Source organism: Clinocottus analis, unplaced genomic scaffold, assembly GCF_023055335.1.
Source record: "Clinocottus analis isolate CAN_PGR_092001 unplaced genomic scaffold, fCliAna1.0.p SCAF_27, whole genome shotgun sequence".
NCBI lineage: Eukaryota > Metazoa > Chordata > Actinopteri > Perciformes > Cottidae > Clinocottus > Clinocottus analis.
In genome coordinates this window covers 4,552,255-4,558,254 of record NW_027176009.1, presented here as the reverse complement: position 1 = coordinate 4,558,254, position 6,000 = coordinate 4,552,255, and positions in this window count along the sequence as shown.

Sequence of the window (6,000 nt, the reverse complement as noted above, 5' to 3'; positions counted from 1 at the left end):
ACAGTTGAGAAACCAGATTTCAAGTTCTTTTAATTTAAAAGATGTGGTAAAGGCTTACATTTACAAGATATTTGACACATTCATAACACATCTATGAATACACCATTTAACATCTGTGATACATATTTTTCAACACATCTGGACCATAATAGTTTATCCATGACATTACTTGACTGCAGCTGTACTTCAACTTGGCTGAAGGTGTGCATGCGAGGAAAACAATCCATTTAACAGCTTTAGAGATAAGAAAACTACAAAAGAAAATGAAGATTGGTTGTGTGCTGATGGGATGTTTCAGTAGATTAAGACTAAGAAGAGCATTATAGATGCTTTTAAATGACATAAGTACGCTTAATACCATTTTTACAGCTGCGATAACATGTAGAAAAGTACAAGGATTTTGAAGATTCAAACTTATAGTGACTCCTTCAAACACATTGTCTAACAGGAATAATGTCCGTGATCTTGTTCACTCCATCCTGGCAAGCATACAAGAGATCACCTTACATCAAATGGGAATGCCAGTCACTTCAGGAATTCATACGTGTTATTACTATGGTCTAGACAGTCTCGGACAGATGTCATGGAGATGTAAAATTGGACCTGTTCCATAAAATAAATGAACTATGCGAGATGGTGACGGTGTCTGCAGTACAAAAGGTGTGTCAGAACAATCACATTTTTCTTTAAACATGTGAAATATAAAAGTCAGGTTATTCCACATATTCCCAGCTCAGTATCAGGTGTGTCAGAGATTTAGCTGGAAAATGAAACAATACTGTAAAACACGATGGCTCATAAAGGCATTAATTTCTAGAAATTCTTAAGTGTGTCCTGTCTGTATTTACAATGGAAGTATGTTGCATTACTTTTCCCCACAGGCAGAGTTTTTTCAACTGTCTTTTTAAGAAAAATAACATTTTAAGAGCACTAACTAGATTAAATGACTTGTAAGATTTCCTGCGGTGTGACAGCACCCAGGGTGATTTTTCTGGGAATACCATTTTCTGCTCCATAACTACCAATAATACCGACTAAAGCTCGTTGGGGTATAAAAAGAAATAAATACTCTGAGGACTCACAAAGTCACTCCTTCATCTGCTGAACAGTTCCAGATTTTACTTCTCGATGGCATTAGAGCGTTTGGGCTTTGTGCTGTGGGGTTCTGGCCCTTGAGTTGACTAGTCCATTGTCACAGGCTCAAAATAAACAGGTGATATATTTCCAACAAATAAAATGACCAGAAAATAGGCAAACAAAGATCACGCAAAAGAGACTCTTTGTTTGCTCTTAAAGAGGTGTCACAGTTGTGACAGTTGTCCTGGAAGTTGTGAGGACCATGTTTAGACTTTAAATATCATAGCTCTGAGCGGACAAAACCCCACAGGTGTTATGTGGGATGAATTGACTAAAAAAAAAGGTAGAAGTCTAATTCCAATTTGGCTGCATAGAGTTTCAGACAGTGCCTTCGATACAAAGGCCCATGTTCAACCTGCGCGTCACAATAAGTATTTGCCCTGCTAAATGGCTGACAGCTCCAGGGATGCTGCTCTGTTTCTGACCTCATATGCAGTCTGACCTTTGTGTGGAGGGAGCAAGTACAAATAAACAATTTCCCTTTTTGTGATCGACATGCAATCACAAGAACACCTTGCCACTTCACCTATTGGAACTAGACAAGTTACACGTTTTTGTCGAACAGGAAGCATAATTAGCCTCACAAGTCACTGAGAATACAAAAAGAGAAATATTAATTGTGTGCATATAATTAAAGTTAGGCCAAACTCCTTTATGTGTCTCCATCTATTCCTGTATCCATCATATTATGCTGTATGGTAAGTGTTTTTGTGATGCACTTGGATTACCAGCTCCCATCCTAATCCAGTTCCCTCGGACAAAACCAGTCTCCATACTGCAGTAAATGTCACCGTAAAACTCAACAGTTGCATCATGGAAACAGGACTCCCCGTCCTTCTTTTTCACCTCTCCATATTTCCCTCCTTCTTCATCCCTCCGTACCCCTGCTTGCTTTGTCTTTCTTCTGTCTTCTCCATCTATTTGAACTCATGGTCTACATCCCCCGTCCTCGCAACTCGCTCTGCTCTCCATGCGGTCTCTGCCCAATCCCTCCTTCCTGCATACCATCCTCTATCCCTCTTTCTCTCCTCCTGCCATTTATCTATCTCTCAACCCCTGCTGTTACTCTCCCCCCTCTTTCCCCACTGCTCTTCTTCCTTGTTCCCCTCTTCCCTCTGTAGTCTGCAACCTGTGGAACCAATTAGACCGTGTAAGCGGGGGGGCTTCTTGCCACTGTCGTGTGGTCGGTTTAACCTGCCGCTCCAAAAAGGACCTTGTCTTATCGCGCGACCACCACCTTGCCTGCCTCGGTGGGTGGGTTTGGGACGTTTGGGCGGGGGTGTATGTGACTGCAGGAGCTCAGGGACCACCAAGACTCTTTTGAACTGCTGTCCTCAGTAAAATACCAAATATGGGGCTGACTTGCTTTACTGTAAGAGAGAAAGGACGGGAGCAAATGGAAGACATTCGTGCTTTTTGAAATGACAATAATGTCATAGAGGGGCTGTGAAATAAGATGAAAAATTATCGCAAATTTCATCTCTTCCTCATTTCCCATCATTATCTTTTGTGCGTGATTATGTTGCAGGCCTGTTAGGATACGGTTCATCCTCTTCAGTGGTAAACAAACACCTCTTTTAGCACCACAGCGTCTCCTTTCACCCTCTTTTCACCCTCACCCCAACTGCCTGGAATGCTTTTAACGATTCACTATTGGACGCAGAGCAACATGGGACGCTGGCAGATTGTCGCATTCCAAAGGGGAGCATTTTTTAGTCGCTCTTCACGTGTCAATCAGCGACACTATCGCCCCTCTAAACCCCCCTCGAAGACACACAAACACACATACACCAACTATGTCAGGCTGCAGGCCGCTTTGCTGCGTCTCAGTTTAAGGACACGGTCGTCGATGTGTTAAGCAGCTAAGAATGCGGGCCTTATGACGGGTGTCGGACACACCAACACAGTTTTTCAGACTTCACACAAAAGACTCTTGCACTTCCAACATCTGTGATGTGGGTCACTGAGGAGCACCTCTCTTCTGGTGGCATGCAGAGAGTAGCAGGTCTCTTTTAACAAGGAGACCCTTAAAAAAAAGGGGATACGTTTCCAGCCTCATAATTCATCTCAACTATTTTTTTCCACTTTTGATGGCTTCTTGCAGGTTTGGGTCCAACTTTTCTGGGCACTTTCATTCACATAAATATTCAAAACAGTCTAATCCTGTATTTTTGTTGCTTGATCTGAAATGATAAGGAGAGAATGGGGTCATGAAGGGCAAACTAACACACACACACACACACACACACACACACACATACACACACATAATACGTGCCAACTTTCAACAGCTCCACTCCCAACACACACATTCTCCCCGTTACAGTTGGGATAACAGTCCTGGCACATTATCAGTGCGTTGAAAGCACCTGACTGGTATGTGACAGTAGCAGTTAGTGACAGTTCTCCTTTAAAGTGGGGGGCGGTCAGCGGTGGTGTTGGGGGGTGGGGTAAAGGGTTGATCCATTTGATATGTGTCCTGCTGGATACTTGACAGGAGCTGTCAGTGAGGTGAGGGGAGGGTGGTGCTTATCAATCAAACACCCCTCCTATCTGCCACTCAGACAGATAGCACCTTCAGGTCCTGAGGAGGGAGGTTGGTGGGCTGGGTGGAGGGAGGGCGGTTGTCTTGTGATAGTGAAAGGAAATTCATTACAAGCTTATGTATTTCTGTGGGTTTCTCATTATGACTTCAAAGATTCAAAAACTAAGCAACGGAGTATTATTTAATACTTATATTTGTCCAAGGTCACTGCAGCCCTTCACTTATCAACTATAAATATTTAAATAACACACTGTAGTACAGCAAGGTAAGTTTATTTGTAAAGCACACTTCCTCAACAGTAACACTACCTTTTAAAAACCAACCTACTTTTAGGCCTCTGCTCGAAAATTGCATACCCAAACTATAAAGGGTGTATCCCTGCAACCACTATTCAAATCATTTTTGGTGTTATAATAAAAGCATACACATGTGAGATTTTGTTTATATGTGTAAATATTAGTCTATGTAACACTAGTTAAGAGTGAATGAAGATGTCACAAAAAATGAAAAGCTTTCAGCTCTGCCTTAAAAAAAAAAGAGAAAGCACTTTCAGGATGATTCTTTCTTTGAAATGAAGCAGCTGTAAGGTCCAACTCTAACCGAAATCATAGCACAGCATGTGAAGGTTGACTTTGATTAAGTGAAGCTGAAGCAAAGTTACAGAGTCTTTAGGACAGAGACAATTCCGACTAGGTCTCTTTAAAAGGTTTATATATATATATATATATATATATATATATATATATATATATATATATATATATATATATATATATATATATATATCCTTTCAAATCTAGTAATTTGTTAAAAGTGTAGCACTATTTGAGAATATAATAAAACAAGTAAAATGCTCGCTACTAAATACATTTGTGTGTAACTGTATCTCAGTAAATATATTACACCTCTTTTCCCAACATAGCCAATTTAGATTTGAACCAATCACCAGCCTGCTTTTCTGACCTCCACACACACACACACACACACACACACACACACACACACACACACACACACACACACACACACACACACACACACACACACACATCAAAAAGAACTTTGAGTAAACATTCAGATCTCCGTCCTGCCTCACAGGATCACTGACAGGACCAGCAGTGATCCTGAAAACCATCTTTTTTAAGTTATTCTTTCTCCAACCGCGGAGCCACAGTTTATTTTCGCTGGAGAGGTGGACGGCGTGCAGCACACCAGCAGCATGCAAACAAAATTGAAACTGAGAGACAACCTGTCATCTTGTGGGGAACCGTCAGCCAGTGTTTAGCCTGGCCGGTCTCTGGCCACTGGTCATTATAGCAGCATGCAGGTCCCGCTGAATGTCAAAACACTGGACTTTGTACAGAAAGTGACAGGAGAAAATATGTGTTTAAAATTGTGGATTTGACATTGAAGTTTCTTACTGGTCGTGACTTACAGATTGGCTGCCCGGTTTCTACCTTTGTGGTTATGTGCTGTCGCGAGAACCAACTACTTTTTAAGTGAACTCAAGAGTGTGTCAGCGTGAAGGAAGCAGCTGAGCTAACTCAAGGGCTCTGATGTGTGGTTATTGGGCTCCCCCTACTGTCTCTTGACTTCCTCACACTTGTGTGACGTCTGCTCTGACCGACTTTACATCACCCCAGAAGAGGAGCGCACCTAATGTGCAAACATGTAATCAACACTAAAGCACAAGTGGATTTGATGCATTTAGATAAATATTTTCAGTCACGTCTTTGGTTCTGTGCACACACTTTCTCATAAGCCACTTAGACACACATCCTTTCTCTCCCTCCCTCCCTCCTGATCTATAAATACTCTCTCATCAGCAGAGGCTGGCTGCGAGAGGCGTCGACCCCGGCCTCTCTCCGTCCAGCAGAGCAGTGATTTATGGGGGCTCAGGCTGGCGCTAACCTTGCACTTGGGCCCTGGCAGTATAAATGATGGCAGGTCAGTGGCACTGTGGATGGCGGGGAGAGACTCTTTCTCCACCTCCGTTTCTCTCTCTCTCTTCTCTCTGTCCTGTTATCATCAGCGTGATGGAGACATCATCATCATCTCCCGGGAGTATAAATAGTGCTGGATCAGGTGACAGTGCCGGCCCTGGCCTTTGATGGGAGCTTTAATTTCATGCCTAATTTCTCTCGGCACAGAGAGGATCGATGCTGCCCTGCTCGTGCTCCCCATTCCTCTGCTTCCCTCTGCTGCAGAGAGAGAGAGACAGACAGAGAGCAAGGAAGGACAAATGTTCACTGCTGAGTGATGTGCATGCACCAAGACGTTTAGCTTACCTGTAAACACACGTATGTGCGGACATCCTT